Source organism: Sciurus vulgaris (assembly GCF_902686455.1).
Source record: "Sciurus vulgaris genome assembly, chromosome: 4".
Lineage (NCBI taxonomy): Eukaryota > Metazoa > Chordata > Mammalia > Rodentia > Sciuridae > Sciurus > Sciurus vulgaris.
Window position 1 is genome coordinate 94,092,677 of NC_136464.1, and position 19,988 is coordinate 94,112,664.

Here is a 19,988-nt window from a genome sequence, read left to right on the forward strand (position 1 = left end):
CCCCGAACGGAAACGTAGCACTCCGCGTTTTCTGCGAGTTCAGCCAGAGTATAAATGATACCCGCGACTCAAGCCTGGGGAGGAAACAGTTAGTTCATGACAGCGGGACTTCCTTCAGGAAAGCAGAGCAGCCTGGTGTCAGTGGTCTTTTGCTAGTAGCAACGTGGACAGTGAAATGTATCTCAAAATTGCTTCTAATACACAAAACTTGTAGGACAAAAACGCACGCAAAGTAAAAAAAAAAAAAGGCTGAGTGTGTAGCTTAATGATAGAGCGCTTGCCTAGCATGAGGCCCTTAATGAGCTCTTGAGCACCGCCAAAGTAAGTAAAGTGACTGTCACACACAACTTCAGCTCACCTAGTAACTTTTACAGAAAACGCTATTTAGAGAGCATAACTATCGCGGAGCGCGGCGACCCACGCCTAATCCCAGCAATTTGGGAGGGCTTAGGCAAGAGGATCGTAATTCAAGGCCAGACTGGGAAATTTTGGAGGATCCTGTCTCAAAAAAATAGCAATAAATAAATAAGAAGCCTGGGAATGCAGCTCAGTGGTAGTGAGTCCCACGGTTCAATCTCCAGTACCGCTAAGGAGCGGAGGGGGGGAGGGCATAATTACATGGCCGTGTTTTCAAACCAATATATTTTCTTGATCAATAAAATCCAGGACTGCTCAGTGGCAGAGCACTTTGTGCCTAGCTATGTAAAAGGTCCAGTGTTTGATTCCCCAGCATAACACACACACACAAAAGATTTTCATTAATATAGTTTACTTTTTTTTTTTTTTTTTTTTTTTTTGGCAGCACTTAACAGATTGAATGGAGGAAGGGGGTTCTCTACCACTGAGCTACAACCACCATCTTTTTTTTTTTAAGTTTTTTTTTAATTTTTATTGTAAACAAATGGGATACATGTTGTTTCTGTTTGTACATGGAGTAACAGCATACCATTTGCATAATTATACATTTACATAGGGTAATGATGTTTGATTCATTCCGTTATTTTTTCTTCCCCCCCACCCCTCCCACCTCTCTTTTCCCTCTATACAGTCCCTCCTTCCTCCATTCTTGCCCCCCTCCAATCCCCCATTACGTGTCATCATCCACTTATCAGTGAGATCATTCGTCTTTTGGATTGTTGAGATTGGCTTATCTCACTTAACATGATATTCTCCAATTTCATCCATTTGCCTGCAAATGCCATAATTTTATCATTCTTTATAGCTGAGTAATATTCCATTGTATATATATACCACAGTGTCTTTATCCATTCATTAATTGAAGGACATCTAGATTGGTTCCATAGTCTGGCTATTGTGAATTGAGCAGCTATGAACATTGATGTGGCTGTATCTCTGTAGTATGCTGATTTTAAGTCCTTTGGGTATAGGCCGAGGAGTGGGATAGCTGGATCAAATGGTAGGTCCATTCCAAGTTTTCTAAGGAATCTCCACACTGCTTTCCAGAGTGGCTGCACTAATTTGCAGTTCCACCAGCAATGTATGAGTGTACCTTTTTCCCCACATCCTCTCCAACACCTATTGTTGCTTGTATTCTTGATAATCGCCATTCTAATTGGGGTGAGATGGAATCTTAGTGTAGTTTTGATTTGCATTTCTCTTATTACTAAAGATGGTGAACATTTTTTCATATGTTTGTTGATTGCTTGTAGATACTCCTGTGAAGCATCTGTTCATATCCTTAGCCCATTTGTTGATTGGCACAACCCTTTTTATTTTAAGACAGGGTCTCCCTAAATTGCCCAGGTTGATCTTGAATTTTAGATCTCCTGCCTCAGCCTGAAGAGAAAGTAGCTGGAATTACAGGTGTTGGCCACCTTGCCCAGCTTAAAATAACTGAATACTAAAATAGCACAGGTCAGCAAACTTCTCACAAAAGTTTCAAAGCACACAGCATTTTATAGGATATAGAGTTAGGTTTTGTTTGCTAGTGAAAGTAGACAATGTATAGTAATAATTTCCTATTCAAGAGTTTTGACCTGGCATGGTGGCACAAATCTGTAATCCCAGCCACTTGGGAGCCTGAGGAAGAATAATCCCAAATTCCAGGCCAGCTTCAGCAACTTAATGAGGTCCTAAGCAATTTAGTGAGCCCCTGCCTCAAAATAAAAAGAGCTGGGGATGTAATTCAGTGGCAAAAGTGTCCCTGGGGTTCAATCTCCATTACCCCCGCCACACAAAAAAGTTTTGAAATTCTAATTTCCCACAGTTTTTTTCTCATTCTTTCTTTAAAATGCCCAATCACTTCTGCACAAATGAAAATGGAGCACAGCTCTTTCCCCTGGTGTCACTGTATGAAATGTTTTCACCACTTGAACTGATGTGTGGCTGTTAATCTCTGACATTACACTGAACACATAAGATGGATCCTGTGTTAATAAGCTTTCCAACCTCAGGCAAAATACCTGAGATAAACTTAAAAGGAGGAAAAATGTATTTTGGTTCATGGTTTTAGTCTGCAGTTGGTTCCCATCCCTCCTCCCTTTGAGCTGTGACAAGGCAGAAAATCATGGTAGTAGGGAGTGCATGGTGGAGGGAAGCTGCTTGCCTTAGGGGTACTCAAGAAGCAGAAAGGGACCAGCATCCCAAGAGACACTTTGAAGAGTGTCCCCAGTGACCTCACTTCCCTCGACTTTCCCACTTCCTAATGTTACCACCACCTCCCAAGAGTGCCATCAGCTGGGGAACATCTTTCAATTCGTGAGATTTGGGGAGACATTTAAAATCCAAACCATAACAGATACCCACCCAAAACTTGATTTGAAGAACAGCGCATATCCCAGCTCCTCAGGAGACAGGAGGATTGAATCTGATGCCAGCCTGGGAGACACAATGAGAACCTATCTCATAAGAAAAATAAGGGGGCTAGGAGTGTAACTCAGTGGTAGAGCACATGCTCAAGGCCTTGGGTTTAATCCCTACATTGAAAAAACAAGTTTGGTTTCATTATCAACACTGATGAGCTAGTCAGGAGACTGAGGCGAGAGGATTCCAAGTCCCCCTCCTGGTTGACCAGGCTGATGAGCAGCCTGTGTCCCACTGGGGGCCTGAGCGAGAGCCGGTCCAGCGGGCCTCCTCCAGGCCTCCTCTGGGTCGCTGAGCTACCACCAGGACGCAGACATGGCTCAGCTCTGCGGGTTCACGCACCAGCACTTTCGCATGGAATCTTAGCAGCTGTTCACCGAGTTTGACCATATTGACAAGAGCTCATTTGGGGAGGTATACAAGGGCACGGACAACTACACTAAGGAGTTGTTGACCATCAAGATCATCAACCTTGAAGGGGCTGATGATGAAACTGAGGACATCCATCAAGAGATCACCATGCTCTGCCAGTGTGACAGTCTCTATATCACTCCATACTTTGGCTACTACCTGAAGGGCACCAAGCTGTGGATCACCATGGAGTACCTGGGTGGGGGCTCTGCATCAGATCTGCTGGAACCAGGCCCATAGATGAAACCTACATTGCCACCATCCTGCCAGAGATTTTGAAAGGCCTGGATTATCTGCACTCAGAGCCCAGTATCCATCTAGACATCAAAGCTGCTACTATGCGGCCGTCCAAGTAAGGTGACATGAAGCTGAGGGACTTTGGGGTGGCAGGGGCAGCTCATAGACAGGAAGATTAAGAGGATCACGTTCATGGGCACTCCTTTCCAGATGGTACCAGACATCATCAGGCAGTCAGTCTATGACTTCAAGGTTGACATCTGGTCCCTCCATCGAGCTTGCCCAGGGAGAGCCACCTAACTCTGACCTCCACCCCAGGCATGTCCTGTTCCTGATACCTAAGAACAGCCACCACAGCAAGCCCTTCAAGGAGTTCATGAAGGACTGCCTCAACAAGGACACACTGATTTCAGCCCACCACCAAAGAGCTGCTGAAGCACAAGTTCCATCACTCACTATACCAAGAAGATCTCCTTCCTCACCAGGTTCAGTGACCACTACAAGCACTAGAAGTCTGAGGGGCATGGCAAGGAGTCCAGCTCTGAAGACTCCCACATCAATGGCAAGGCTGAGGATGGGGAGCAGGGCCCCATTTGGACGTTTCCCCACAACCATCAAGCTGCACAAGGGGACTGCCCTGCATGGCTCACAGAAGCCTGTGGAGCCCATCAGGGAACAGCCAAGGTCCCAGTGCCTGTCCACACTGGTCCGGCCTGTCTTTGGAGAGCTCAAAGAGAAGCATAAGCTGAGTGAAGGAGTGTGGGTGCACTAGAGGAGCTGGAGAATGCCTTCATCCTGGCTGAGGAGTCCTTGTCCTGGCATCTCGCACAGCCGGTGGTGCACCTGGTGGAGGAGCAAGTGCAGTAGTTCTCACACAGCAGGAACCACCTGATTCAACCAGCTGAGTGCAGTGCTGCTCTTCATGGAGAGCAGGTGCTTCATTTCTGTTCTAAGCTGTGAAAGAACTGTTCTGTGCTGAGCTGGAACCTCTTCCTGCTGTGCTGTGACTATAAGGGCAGCCAGCCTGCGGGCCTCACCAGCTCGGTCCCCCTCTCTCTTCTGGCCTGGCTGAAGCTAGGCCTAGCAGCAGAGAACCAGTGGAGATGGAGCCAACAGTCATCTCAGGCTTCCTTTGTAGCTGGCCCAAGCCTCCACAATCAGCCCTGGGTGGCCAAACCAAAAAGTAGAGCAGCCAACAGCTCTGCCTTCCAGTGGGGAAGCGGTGACAGGGCATCCAGTCTGGGACACTGTCCTTGAGGTTATGGTAACCACGTGGCCCTAGATCTGCCTGTGGTGTCAGGCAGGTACTGTCTGCTCATGAATACTTTTGTCATCAGATGTGTTGTTTTTTAAGAAAACTGAATTTCTTGTTCACTTAAGTTTGTGAAAGTATTAAAGGCCCTGCCACTCTAAAGACTGGTCTGGAGCTGTGCTGTGTATGCTGGCCAGGCCATGGTCCTCAGCCTGTCACCCAGGGCCCACCTGGGTTTTAAAAAAAAAAAAAAAAAAAAAAAAAACCAGGATCCCAAAGCAGCCTCAACATTTAGCAAGACCCTGCTCAAAAATAAAAATTAAAAAAAGGGCTGGGGATGTAGCTCAGTGGTTAAGTGCCCCTAGGTTCAATCCCTGATACCAAAAAAAAAAAAAAAAAAAAAAAACTGATGACAGTCCCAGTCAGACATGATGGTGCTTGCCTATAACCTCAGCAGCTTAGGCTATCTCAAAATTAAAAATCTCAAAAAACCTATCTTAAAATAAAAAATAAAAAGAGTAGGGAATGTGGCTCAGTGGTAAAGTAGTTCATTCTCCAGTATCCTCACACGTCTAAATCGTCAAGGTAGCCTTGAACTTTGTTTACTACTTGCATGATGAGATTTTCTTGGGAGAACAGGATGGCTCCCATATAGGTCCCAGAACAAAGTGAGGACAGGAAAAATGACTCACTTCAAGGTGTTATTGTGGTTAAAGGGGTATGGCAGAAATGAAGACCCCAATGTACATGCTGGTTTGTATGACTCTAATTTCCCTTCAGATCCACCCCAGGGAGTATCTGGACTTCCCTATCAGTTGTCAATGTGGGAGGCAAAGGAGAGGGGAAGAGGTGGGGTTTCAAAACTGTCAAATGTCAAATACAAAGTTATACTCTAGTACATGAAAACCCACTAGACAAAAAAAAAAAAAAAAAAAGATAATTAAAAGAATTGACCAAAAAAGATGACACTGCAGCAAGTAAAGAAAAGGGATACCATAGCACGTGAATTTCAAAATGAATTTAAGTGTGCCAGTGTGGTAATGCATGCCTGTAATTCCAGCCACTCCAGATGTTTGAGGCAGGAAGATTGAAATTCAAGGCCAGCCTCAGCAACTTAGCAAAGCCCTCATCACCTTAGTGAGACCCTGTTTCAAAATAAAAAACAGAAATAGAACTGGGGATGTATCTCAGTGGCAAAGCATCCCTGGGTTAAATCCCCAATACTTTAAAAAAAAAAAAAAAAAAAAAAGAATATTAAGTGGAGTAACAGAAGAAATAGCTGACAAGGGACATGCTAACAATGCCACCTGTAGCCAGAGAAACTAAGTGAAAGGAAACTGATAAAAAAAATGAATGAGGAAAATGGTTGCTACAAAAAGGATGATATCTCAGAGTAAGTGGTGCTGTTTTCCTGGTTTGGGTTTTTTGTTTGTTTTTTTTCAGTACTAGGGACAAAACCCAGGTCCTCATGCATGCTAGGCAAGTGTTTCACACTGAGTTATAACACTGAGTTACACCCCACACACACCATGTTATCCTGTTTTTTGCTAAGTTAACTGTATTAGTTCTTTTTTTTTTTTTTTTTTTTTTTTTTTTTGTGGTACTGGGGATCGAACTCAGGACCTTGTGATTGCGAGGCAAGCACTCTACCAGCTGAGCTATCTCCCCAGCCCTGTATTAGTTCTTTATTTGATGTTCTACTAATATGGTGATGTCAAAAATTTCAGGAGTGTACAGCAAACTACTTTGGTACAAAAGACAAAAGTGGAACCAACTGTGCATTTTAACTCAATTCTTTTTTAAAGTCACAAGTTCTGCAGTTGGTTTATTAGTTATTAGAGCATAATAAATCACTCATAATTTAGTGCCTTAAAACATAATCTCATACCATTTCAAGCAGTTCAGCTGGTGGTTGTGGCTACAAGTCTCTAATGAAATTACAGTCTGACTTTCAGCTAGGATGGAATGCAGTCATCTAAAAGCTTGATCAAGGCTGGAGGACTTGTGTTCCAGATAGCTTGCTAAAATGGCTATTGGCAGAGACCTCAATTCCTTCCCATGTGGGCCTCTTAACATGGCACTAGCTTCCCTCATATAACATTTGACCTAAGGATGTAACACTAAAAGAACTCCATCAAATAAAGTTTGGTACCAAAGGACTTACTAACGATTGTCCCACCCAAATTCTTTTTTTTAGTATTAGGGATTGAATTCAGGGCCTCACACCTGCTAGGCAAGCACTCTACCTCTAAGCTACACCCACAATCATTTTCACTGTTGTTTACTTTTACTTACTTTTTTCTGTACCCAGGATTCAACTCAGGGTCTGCAGCATACCAGGCAAACCCTCTATCACTGAGTTATATCCCCATCTTTTTAAAAGTTTTGAGGCAGGACCTCAGGCTAGCTTCAAACTCTCAATCTAGCTGGGATTTCAGGAGTATGTCACCACACCAGGCTCATCTCAAATTTCTTTTTTTGCAATACTGGTGATTGAACCCAGGGGCACTGTACCACTAAGCTACATCCCCAGCACTTTTTATTTTTTATTTTAAGACAGGGTTTCACTAAATTGCTTAGAGCCTAAGTTGCTGAGGTTGGCCTCAAACTTACAACCTTCCTGTCTCAGCCTCCTGAATTGCTGAAAGTACAGGCATACACCACCATGACCAATTCAAGGTGTAATTTTAGTGGGGGAGGTGAAGACATTTCTAAGAACAAATAAAAATTGGTTGTATAAAGGGCTGGTGACATAGCTTAGTGGTAAAGTACTTGCTTCCCATGCACAAGGCCCTGGGTTCAATCCCACTCAGTACCACTAAAATAAAATAAAATAGAGTGGTTGTAGAAATATAAAATGAACTTGTTAAATGTAGTATCCTGTGGACAACTCACTGTTTGACACCTCACCCAGGGGCAGGTAAGGGCAGAGTGGGACATCTGAGCTTGGGCAACCAAGCTGAGTCCAATCCTAGGATAGGTAACACAAGGTCCCTGTGAGGGCAGCCTTCTTCAAGTTCCCAGTCCAGGATATTGGTGTTTCCTTCCAGGCAATGATACCACAGGATAGAACAGAATATACCACACAGATGAGTCATTGTGTAATTTTCTAAAAGAATCAACAGAAACAAAATTATGGATTGAATCTTTAACTGAATTTTTTCAAAATTCAATTCAAAAACAGTTTGCAAATGTGTTCAGTGTAATAAGGTATATTTCACATAATAAAATTGCTTCAATATACACATATAACTGCTGAGGTATATTACTGTAGTATAAATGGAATATTTTAGGGCATACATAATACTGAAAACAAATTTTTAAAAAGTATAGATTTCACAAGCTCCCAGTTCTACTTGTACAGTATCAGTTCTTCATTGTTCTGTGGTTTGACTGAAGTAAGTGGAGTTTTCCTATAAAAGTAGCTTTAAAACATGGGTTGTTTTGACTAATGCTACATGCATCTCTGTACTTCAACATCCAATCTATTTCAGTTCTCTGTGACTTGAATGTCAATATATCTATGTCCCATTTCTTTCTTGTTTGTTTTTGTTTTTTTCTCAACAGGGTCATTTCATATACTCTTCTATTAAGAGTACAACAAAAGATGAAACAAACGCCTCATTTCTTCAATTTTCCACTTCTGGCCAAAAGGGATTGAGGATCAGGAACCAGATTAATCTTACCACCTGAAATTATTTTAAAAAAAGAAATTGATAAAATACAAGGAAAAAATGGTTTCCAAGACCCCAAACACCAGGCAACAAAAGAAAGTAACTAACCCCTTTGTTATAGGAAACAAATGAGATGAGCCCTATTAAGTGCCCCTGCTTACTGCCTTAAGAAGTTTTTAGATCACACTAAGGCACAGACTGAAGAATTCCTTGAGTTGAAGAAACAGATGAGGGTCCAGGAAGATCAAGGAAGCTATAGTCACAGAAGCAGAGAGAGGAGAGAGCAGCACACAGAGAAGACCCAAGATATCTGTAGTGTTTTCCTTGAACATCCTTGAATCCAAGGCCTGGCACATGCTAGCCATGTGCTCTACCAGCTCCCAGCAGACTATTTATTAATCGGCACATGAGCTAAGAAGATTAACTATGTATGGGAAAAGAATCACCCAAAAGGATCAGAAGAATAGGGCCAGTGATCACACAGGGTCTACCACGCCAAGGCAGCCAAAACAGCAGTTAGGAGAGCATTAGACTGAAAAATCTACCAGGCCAACTAGAAAATACCTAAGTCATGGGCCATTGGGTAGAGTACTCAGGGAGACCTTACCTCAGCAGTGGAGAATAATTAGTACTTAAATCGAGCAATGTTCTCTACCTGCCTAACAAATCCTAAATAGAAGATGAAGAATAAAAAGGATCGTAGTACTTTCAAATAACTTAACTATATACCCAACTAAAGCTCAAGAAGATTTATAAGAATACAAAAATATCCAGCATCCAATAAGTAAAATTAACAATGCATAACATTCAATAAAAGATTATCAAGCAAACAAAGAGGCAAGAAAACATGACCTATAATAAGTATAATTAGCAAAACCAACCTAGCACTGACACCAATGTTAGAGGTACACAGAAGAAGCTGCGCACAGTGGCACAGGCTTCTACTCCCAACAGCTTGGGAAGCTGACGCAGGAGGATTACAAGTTCAAGATCAGCCTCAGCAACTTAGCCAGACCCTGTCTCAAAATAAGAAATAAAAAGGGCTGGAGATGTGACTTAGTGGTTAAACACTCTTGGGTTCAATGCCCAATACCAAAAAAAAAAATTTTAAGTACAAACAGAAGTTAAATGTAGCCATAAAAATTGAAAAAGGCCCAATCAAAATTCTGGAAATGAAAATGATAATGCCCGAGATGAAAAATACATTGATTGGGGCAGGTGGGCTTTCGCATGCCTATAATCCGAGCAGCTTGGGAGGCTGAGGCAGGAGGATCATGAGTTGGAAGAGAACATCAGCAACTCAGCAAGACCCTGTCTCTAAATCATAAAAAAGGGCAGGGGATTGGCTCAGTGGTTAAGTGTCCCTGGGTTCAATCTCTGATACCAAAAACAAACAAACAAAAAGACTGGATGTGATGAAAAGCAGATTAGACATTATGGAAGAAAAGATTACTAACTTGAAAGCAGTCAAGTTCATTTAAAAAAAAAAAAATCCAGAAAACTGAGAACATTATTGAGCTTCCCAATGACTTCGAATACCCTAAATTATACATGACTAGAGGGAGCTGGTGGGGAGGGAAGAGAAAAAAAAAATTAAGAAATGAGGTCCGTGCTCGCTTCAGCAGAACATATACTAAAATTGGAACCATACAGAGAAGATTAGCATGGCCCCTGCGCAAGGATGACACGCAAATTCATGAAGCGTTCCATATTTTTAAGAATGATAAAATTACGGTATTTGCAGGCAAATGGATGAAATTGGAGAATAGCATGCTAAGTGAGATAAGCCAATCTCAAAAAAACCAAAGGACGAATGATCTCGCTGATAAGCGGATGATGACATATAATGGGGGGGTAGGAGGGGATAGTGTTAGGGTTAGGGTTAGGTTTAGGGTTAGGGTTAAGGAGGGTGGCAAGAATGGAGGAAGGACTGTATAGAGGGAAAAGAGGGGTGGGAGGGATGGGGGGGAAGGGAAAAATAACAGAATGAATCAAACATTATCCTATGTAAATTTATGATTACACAAATGGTATGCCTTTACTCCATGTACAGAGAAACAACATGTATCCCATTTGTTTACAATAAAAAAAAAGAAATGAGGTCCTACAACTTTCCACATCAAAACAAACACAAAAACCAAAGCTCAAATGAAACCTGAACAAAAGAAAAATTAAGTAACAATACCAACACCATAATCAAATTGCTCAAAACAAGTTATAAAAAAAAAACTTAAGGGCTGGGGAGATAGCTCAGTCGGTAGAGTGCTTGCCTTGCGAGCACAAGGCCCTGGGTTCGATCCCCAGCACCGCAAAAAAAAAAAAAAAAAAAAAAAAAAAAAAAAAAAAAAAAAAAAACTTAAATGCAGAGCTGGGTGTGGTGGCACACACCTGTAATCCCAGCAACTGGGGAGGCTGAGACAGGAGGATCACAAGTTCAAAGCCAGCCTCAGCAACAGTGAGGCATTCACTAAGCAACTCAGTGAGACTGTCTCTAAATAAAATGCAAAACAGGGTTGGGGATGTGGCTCAGTGCTCAAGTTCCCTAAGTTCAATCCCCAGTACCACTTTCCCTCACCAAAAAAAAAAAAAAAAAACAAAAAAAAAAAACTTAAATGCAGCTGGAGGTTTAGCTCAGCAGAACAAATACTTACCATGGAGACCTCCAGTTCAATCCCCAGTACCAAAACAAAAAAAATAAATAAAAACAAAAACAAAAACTATCCAGCCAGAGAAAACACGTTTCATAAAACAGATATGGATGACAAATTTGTTGGCAACGATGCATGCAAAAAAAAATAGTGGATGTTTTAGTCAGCTTTTTTGTTGCTACAACCAAAAAATCTAACAATAATAATTTTAAGGAGGAAAAGTTTATTTTGGGGCTCACAGTTTCAGAGGTTATCAGTCCACAGATGACCAACTCCATTCCTCAGGGTTGGAGTTTCAAAACTAAAGGTAAGACTTCCCATTCGGGAAAAGACACAGCAGACACTATTTTATACTCCTCCCACCCAGAGCAGCTAAATACTCTGAACATTACATACAAATAAACTTATCACAGACTGGGGCTGGGGATACAGCTCAGTGATAGAGTATGTGGGATTTTTGTTGTTGTTGTTTGCTTTTTGTTTTTGTTTTGTTTGGTTTGGTACTAGGGACTGAACCCAAGGGTGCTTAATCACTGCCACAAGGTGTGCCACAAGGTGTGCATCAAGGGTGCCACATCCCTAACCCCTTTTATTTTTTATTGTGAGACAGGGTCCACAGGGTCCAGCTAAGTTGCTGAGGGTCTCGATAAATTGCTAAGACTGGTCTCGAACTTGCAGTGCTACTGCCTTAGCCTCCCGAGTTGCTGGGATTACAGGCATACAACACCATGCCTGGCAGAGCATGTGTTTTATGTGTTTAATGTGTTTAGCAAACAAGGCTGGGTTTGATCATCAGTACACTGCACACACATATCAAACAAATGGAAAAAAACCTCACCAACTGAAAGGTTGAAAGAAAATGCAGACAAGCAAAGAATTGTAGGACCAATGAATGGCATGGTACTAGGTCCCTAAGTTTTCTTTTTGCCTCAAATATTCCAGTCCAGGCACTAGGTAAGTCAGCAATCTGAAAATATGAATGGCTGCAAATTTATGCTTATTTTTTTGTGGTGCTATTGATGGAACCCAGGGCCTTGAACATATCAGGCAAACACAACACTGCTGAGCTATACTGCCAGCCCAGGTTACAGATTTTGGAAGCCTAAGAAAAAACCTTCTCTTTCTAGCCAAAGGTCAAGGAGAGAGCAGCCTTACAAGACAGAAAATTCTTAGAAAATAAAAAACCCTGCTTCAGTCAAACTCCATGGGGGACCCCACTCATGTCAGCAAAAACCTAATAAGGTCTAAGGTGAACCCAGACTTCCACCCTCATTAGACATGCAAAACAAAATATACCTCATCCTCCCAGCCAAGATGCTGCTATTGAAGTTCTAGTAGAAGCCTGAAGTGGGAGCTTCCCTTCCCATTAATAACAAGGCATCCCTCTCACTCCCCATCTTAGATTGCCAAAAGAGAAAAAATGGAGAACTTAAGACTTCCAAATCTATAGGACAGTAATAAGGTGTAAGCTCCCTGCTCCATGCAATGCTTTATCAGAGAAAATCCACTAAAAACAGGAGATACAAATTAACAGCCAAAGTCTCATAATGTTCAAACTGTGTAGGATCGATTTTTTTAAAAAGCATCATTACCAAGAAACAGGAAAATAATCACTTGAATGAAAAATAAAATCAATATTCAACATCAAGATTTTGGCCTATCTGACGAGGATTTTTAAGCGGCCATCCAAAAATGCTTTAATAAGCAATCAAAGCTTGTGCTTGAAAAACCTGAAAAAAAAACCAGGATGACTCAGCAAAGAAACAGATGACACCGAAAGATCCAAGAAGAAATGCTAGAAGGGAAAAATATAATTTAACTGCTCAGAAGCAGAATGGAGTCAACATAGGTGGGAAAAATCAGTGAACATGAATTTTTTTTTTTTTTGATGGGGGAATATAATAGGAATTGAATCCAGAGCCTGACATACACTAGCTAAATGTTCAACCACTGAACTACATACCCAGCCCCCAGTGAATATGAATACAGAATGGAAACTACTCAATCTGAACAGAGAGAAAAAAATGAACTGAAACTCAGGAACTCAGGAACCTGCAGGACTATCACAAAAGATCTAACATTCATGTTATCAGAATCCCAAAGGGAAAGAACCATTTGAGCTGGAAAGCATTCAAAAAATAGTTGAAAGTGCCTCAATTTGACAAAGCAGCATAATGATCATTCGAGTTCATGTAGAAAAGGCATTTGACAAAACCTAACACCATCCATTAATAATAAAAACTCGGCTGGGGAGATAGCTCAGTCGGTACAGTGCTTGCCTTGTAAGCACAAGGCCCTGGTTCGATCCCCAGCACCCAAAAAAAAAAAAAAAAGCCTAAAATATAATAAAAACTCTCAGCAAGTTAGAAATAAGGAGAATCATTTCAACTTTACAAAGACTATTCATAAAAACTATAGCTGACATCACACTTAATGGTAAAAACTGCATATTTTCCTATTTTCCCCCAAGATTGGGAACAAGGCAAAGATGTCTTTTTTTTTTTTTTTTTTTTTTTTTGGTACCAGGGTACCAGGAATTGAACGCAGGGGCACTTAACCACTGAGCCACATCCCCAGTCTTTTTTATATTTTATTTAGAGAGACAGGGTCTTGCTGAATTGTTTAGGGCCTTGCTAAGTTGCTGAGGCTGGTTTTGAACTTGCAATCCTCCTGCCTGAGCCTCTCAAGCCTCTGGGATTACAACCACTACTCATTTTTTAATATTTATTTATTTATTGTGGTGGCTCTACCACTGAGCTATATCCCCAGCCCTTGCAATTCTCCTAAGTCAATGGAATTACAGGTGTGGATCACCATAGCTGGCTCATCACTCTTATTCAACATGGTATGGTAAGGCCTTGTCAGTAAAACAGGCAAGAAGCCAGGTGCAAAACCATAATCCCAGCAACTGGGGAGACTGAGAATCACAAGTTCAAGGCCATTCTCAGCAATTTAGTAAGGTCCTAAGCAACTTAAAGAGACCATGTCTGAAACAAAAAATAAAAACTGGGGGTGTAGCTCCATGGTTAAGCCACCCAAGCATCAATCCCCAGTCCAGCAGAAAAAAAAAAAGAAAAAGGACTGGGGATATAACTCAATGGTGAAATTCCCTTGAGCACTGTTTAAAAAGAAAAAAAAGGAAATAAAGGCAGAGTAGAAGAAAAGTAAAATGTGTCCTATTTAGAGATGGCATGATGTCCTCAAAAAAAAAAAAAAAAAAATTCCAAGAAATATGAAAAATAAGCCTTCCTAGAACTAATGGTTAACTAGGACACAGAATAGATAAGCAACTAAAAAATTTAATTATATTTCCATATATTACTAATAAAACCTATGGAAAACTAAGTTTAAAATGCAAAAACATTACAATAGCTAAAAAAATTAACACTGAAGTATACAAGACTTACATGCCAAACACTATAAAATGCTTAAGAAAAAACTCAAGAAAAGCTAATCAAATGAAGAGTATACTATGTAATAGAGTGTGAAAAACTCAACATTGTAAAGACTGTCATTTCTCTCCAAAATGACACAGATTTAAAAATATTTTCTATATTCCAACAAGAGGCTTGGTATGTTGCTTAGCATTAGAGTGCTTGCCTAGATTGCCTGAGGTCTTGGGTTCCATTCCTCCCCAGGACCACCAAAAAAAATCATCTTGTTCAGTAACAAGATGATTTGTTCATTTCAATGTCCTCAAAATTCATCCACGTTGTAGCATGTGATAGGACTGCCTTCCTTTTCTAGGTTTCCATCATATGTGTATGCCACATTTTGTTTATCCATTCATGTACGAATGAGCACTTGGATTACTTCCACTCCCCACCCACCATTCATTTTTGCCATGCTGGGGACCAAACCCAGGGGCTCTTACACACTAGGCAAGTACTTTCCCACTCAGCTACACTCCCAGCCCTACTTCCATTTTTTGACTATTGTGAATAATACTACTCTGAATATGGGTATATAAATCTGAGTCCGTGCTTTCAACTCTTTTGAATATATGCCCAAAAGTCGAATTGCTAGATCATAGGTAATTAAATTTTTAATTTTTTTAGTAAGAACCATACAGTTTTCCATAGTAGCTGTACCATTTTATATTTCTACCAACAGTCCACAACAGCATACTTCTTAGTTTTAGGATCAGAAAAAAACAAACATGTAAATCTGGATCATAAAGAAAATATATGGAGCCTAAGACAAAGCCCTGAACTTACCCACAAATTGCTCAATTCGAGCTCTTTTCCAAGGTGAATTTTCAAAAGAAATCAGTGCAAAATTAAAAATGCATTTAAATGACTAGGGGAAAAAAACACAGGAAGGCAGTAGAGGAGGGGGAGGTGGCAAACAGCTGACAGCACTACACACACCTAGCTTCCAGACGAGAAGGCAAAGAAACCCATGAGGAAAAGTTTCAGATCAAAATACTATATACTAATTTAGTGAAGCTGATGAAGGAAAAGTACAGGGGAAAGATGATGATATAAGAGGAAGAAATAAAATTTTTGGAGAAGAACGTATTTCCTAAGGGAGCAGGAAATGGGAAGAAGTTTTGAGAAATAATGTCTTGTGCAAGTTCTGACTCTTCAAAAATTTAAAAAATCCCTGCAGCTCAGGAGGCTGAGGCAGGAGAATGGCAGCAAAAGCGAGGCACTAAACAATGGAGCAAGACCCTGTCTCTAATAAAATACAAAAAAAAAGGGCTGGGGATGTGTTCCCAAATCCCCAGTACCAAAAATAAATAAACAGATAGATAATTAAAAAAAAAAAAAAAAAAAAAAAAACCTTGCCATCAAAACTCAATACCCGTGAAGGGCACCCTAACATGAGAGCAGCTCTCTTGTGCCTCCTGAACCTTCCAAGTCCACCAGTCAGTCCCTGAAAGCAATATTCCGGCCCTGAGAAAAGCTTCTTCAAAATCGGTTTTTTCTGGCTACCTTGTCTCGTCTCTGCAGGATTAAGCTGGAGGTTCTCTCACTAGTGCCAAAGATCCTCTGGGATCCTACTGCCACGACCTGCCCTAACCTCAAATCCCAGACCGCAGTCCCAGTCCAACTAGGTCCAACCCCTGGAGGCCCCAAGTATTCGGCCCTCGACTTCCGACCCCCCTCACCCGGCCAGACGTCCTTCACCTCGAGCACCGAGTCTCCACGCGCCGGCTCTCACACCTAGACCCTAGGTAATTCTCCCAGCACTTAGAAGGTGGAACCCCAAGGGCTTGGCAGTCAGAGTCCAAGCAGACGAGGTTGTTTACCATCACCGTGGAAACCCCCGGCAGCGCGAAGGGCAGGACTTCCGAGGGGCGGAGTCAGGCGCGCGAAGTTTCTAGAAACCTTACCACTTCCGGCGTTGCCGGCCCTAACCGGGTCCCACATCCCACACACCTGGAAGAGCGGCCGGGGGCGTCCAACTGCCGGCTGCTGGCGTGACCGCGGGCTGACACCTCACGGTCTTTTCAGGAGGATGCGGCCACGTCTTGCCTCCAGGCCACACGGACTAGGGCGGGGTGGGGCCTCAGCAGCCAACGCCCGGAGGAGGGACTGCGGTGGCGCCATTGTTACGTGGCTGGAACGCAGCCGAAGCGGGCGGGCCAGACTGAAGGTAGTGGTGCGCAGGCGCCACCCGGTCTCTAGGAGGAAGGCGCGGAGGGGACCCAGGTTCTAACGAGCGCTCCTGAGGTCCTAACTATCGGGTGAGTCCATCTGAAGGACGCCAGGTTTGAAGACCCTCATGAGAGAAGAAAATGAGCGTCCTGTGCCAGGAAGGAAAGGAGACGGAGAACTCCAGAGACTTGAGGACAAGCATGACTTGAGGAGTGAGAAAGATACTACCCCCATGTTTTGGGGAGACAGACATTTAAGGGACCATCAGGTCACCTCTCATGACGCCTGGTTCCCATGGGAGGCAAGACTGGTCTCTGGCCTGGTTCTCAGGGACTAATGCAGGGGCAGTAGATGTACTTTGTTGCTGGAGAAACGCGTCCTTTTGTATGTGTTTAAATTCTCAGCTACCTCCAGACATGGTGTGTTTGTTCTCAACAAAGCAGTTTCCCAGCCTTTGCTGAGGAGTTGTTAAGTGAATGCACAGTTGATATTAGCATCATCAGGGACCATGAGTTGTCTAATTTGAGCTAAGTGGTAGTGTTGCCTAGCATGTGTAAGACCCTCAGTATGATCTCCAGCAACACACACACAAACATAAGTTCTGTAGCAAAGCTGCTAAGCAATTATCCTTTCCATCTAAATGTAATCAGGTGCAACACTATTTTAAAAAAATAAAAAATAAAAACCTGAGAACCAACAATCGGTTGCTGGTCCGGATACCCTGATGATCATAAGCAATTTCACAAAATGCTTCAGATGAGGTCTCTATGAAGTGATGGAAGAGGAAAATAATACTGCCCCATAATCATACCTGAAAAGATAAAAATAGGCACAGACCAATACAAAGTAAACATTCATCTGCTCTTTAGGTAAATATTATTAAGATAAACACTGACTTGCCCCTGACAGCAATCCCTCTGCTAAATCACCAACCACAAGCCCAAATATTATAAGGAGCCCTTTTTAAGTTCACCACTGTGTAAGACCTCCCTCTCTGTATCAAGGAATAAAACTAAATGGGTCAGGCACAAAATGGAGAACACATACATTCACTGAATTGACCAGAATAAGTGTGAACTTGGTAGTCCAGTGGACATCACCAATATGAGTAAAATTTTGTTATTTGTATATGAAATACACAAACTTCATACAAAAATAAAACCTCAGAGCCTATATGCTAATGAAGACATTTCCAATATGGTAAATAGGATCAAGATTTTGGTATATAAAAAGCTTTACATTAAATGTATAGGATCCTAACTTGGGTACTAGAACTTAGAAGGACATTAGTGGGAAAATGTGAAATTAAAGTAGTCTAAGAATTTTGTACCAACTTAGTAGGCATATACTTGTAATTCTAGCTACTGGAGAGACTGAAGCTGGAGAATTTTTCATTTCTTAATTTTTATTTTTGTGGTGCTAAGAATTGAATCCAGAGGCACTGTACCACTGAACTACATCCCCGAGAGAATCTCTACAACCCAAGAATTTGAGGCCAGCCTGAGCAACATAGTGAGATACCCCCACTCAAATGAAAAAAAAAAAAAAAAAAGAAAGAAAAAAAAAGACTTGGGGATATACTTCAGTGATAGAGCACTTGCCTAGTATACAGGATACCCTGGGCTGGATTCCTTGGCACAGCAAAATATAAATACATATTTTTCTTAGTTTTAACAAATGTGCCATAATTACCTAAGATGTTATTTATGGGAGAAACTGGGTGAAGGTTACACAGGAACCCCATGTACCATCTTTGCAAATTTTCTTATCTAAAATTATTCCAAAATAAAAATTTTATTAAAATGAATTCTGGCTGGGGGTGTGTAGAGCACATGCCTAGCATGTGCAGGCTCTGGGTTTGATCTCCAGCACTGAAAACGAAAAAACTCTTTTGCAAAAGTAGTACTGTCCATGGAGTTGGTGCTATAGCCCAGTGGCAGAGCACTTGCCTAGCATGAGAGAGGCACCAAGTTCGATCCTTAGCACCACGTAAAAATAAACAAAGGCATGCTGTCCATCTGCAACTACAAAAAAAAAAAAAAAAAATTGTTTTAAAGTTACTCTCCAGGTAGGAGCCTTATTTTTACTTTTGACTAGGGTGGTTGTGATGGTTATTTCATCATGAATGACCCTTGTATGAACCACAGAAATAAAGTTAGTCACAATAGCTCTCCTGTCCCAGTCTCCAGGTTCTCTCTCTCTGACATTTCAGGAATCCCTCCTGAGTCTCCACACATCCCCTCAAATAGACATGTAGCCATTGGTTACTAAAAGTTACCACATCCGGTCTAGGTCCTGCCCCACTATTGCACTGTTACATAGTCCTGAGCACAGGTCTTCAGAACAGAAATCACTCAAGCTGTTGAGTGGATAAAAACCACCAATGGACAAGAGAAGTTGCAGCAAGGCAGCATTACCAAATCAAAGAAGAAGGAAGGTCAATCTTTTTTTTTTTTTTTTTGTACTGGGGATTGAACCCAGGGACATTTTGTCACCTAGCTACATCCCAAGCCCTTTTTAATTTTTCATTTTTTAAATTTTTTTAGTTGTCAATGGATCTTTAATTTTATTTATTTATATGTGGTGCTGAGTATTGAACCCAGGGCCTCACACATGCCAGGCAAGCCCTCTACCACTAAGCCACAACTCCAGCCCCCCTTTCTTATTTATTTTGAGACAGACTCACTGAGTTGCCCAGGCTGGGCCTTGAATTTGTGATCCTCCCACTTCAGCCTCCTGAATTGCTGGGGTTACAGACTTGCACCTAGCTTGTACCTAGCTAGAAAGATGTCTCTTTCAACCATGTAAGTACATCTCTTACAGGAACAGGAATTAATCAGCACTGTAAGGTAAGGCACTGGACTCTGATATACCAACAAAACATAGAAAATAAGATGCACAAGTGTTAAAATCAGTTGCTGTGGGATAGTTCAGCCTTTTTCAGTAACAGTGGACAGAAGTTTATTCCTGTAATAAAAGATGGACATGCCACGTGTGGTCACATAAGTCTGTAATCCCAGGTCTCAAAAGGTTGAGTCAAGAGGATTCCAAGTTCAAGGCCAGCCTCAGCAATTTAGCAAGACCCTAAGCAACTTAGCAAGACCCTGTCTCAAAATAAATAAAAAGGCCTGGAGACCGGGCTCAGTGGAGCATGCTTTAATCCCAGCAGCTTGGGAGGCTGAGGCAAGAGGATTGCAAGTTTCAAGACAGCCTCAGCAATTTATTGAGAACCTAAACAATTTAGCAAGACCCTGTCTCAAAATCAAAAAATATGTCTGGGGATATAGCTCAGTTGGTAGATTGCTTGCCTTGCAAGCACAAGGCCCTGGGTTCAATCCTC

General features: G+C 41.7%; 1 long non-coding RNA gene and 1 pseudogene across 2 annotated transcripts; one reads left to right on the forward strand and one right to left on the reverse strand.

Moving 5' to 3' along the window:
- Window positions 1-4: 4 nt before the first annotated feature.
- On the reverse strand, window positions 5-17,821 carry LOC306659822. Its single transcript, XR_013763459.1, has 3 exons — window positions 16,430-17,821; window positions 7,619-8,412; window positions 5-74 (listed from the first exon to the last, which is right to left on the reverse strand). It is a non-coding gene; the product is annotated as an uncharacterized lncRNA (long non-coding RNA).
- Window positions 1,312-6,278, forward strand: LOC306659810 (serine/threonine-protein kinase 25-like; annotated as a pseudogene). Its single transcript has one exon. The product of its transcript is annotated as a serine/threonine-protein kinase 25-like (transcript).
- Window positions 17,822-19,988: the final 2,167 nt, after the last annotated feature.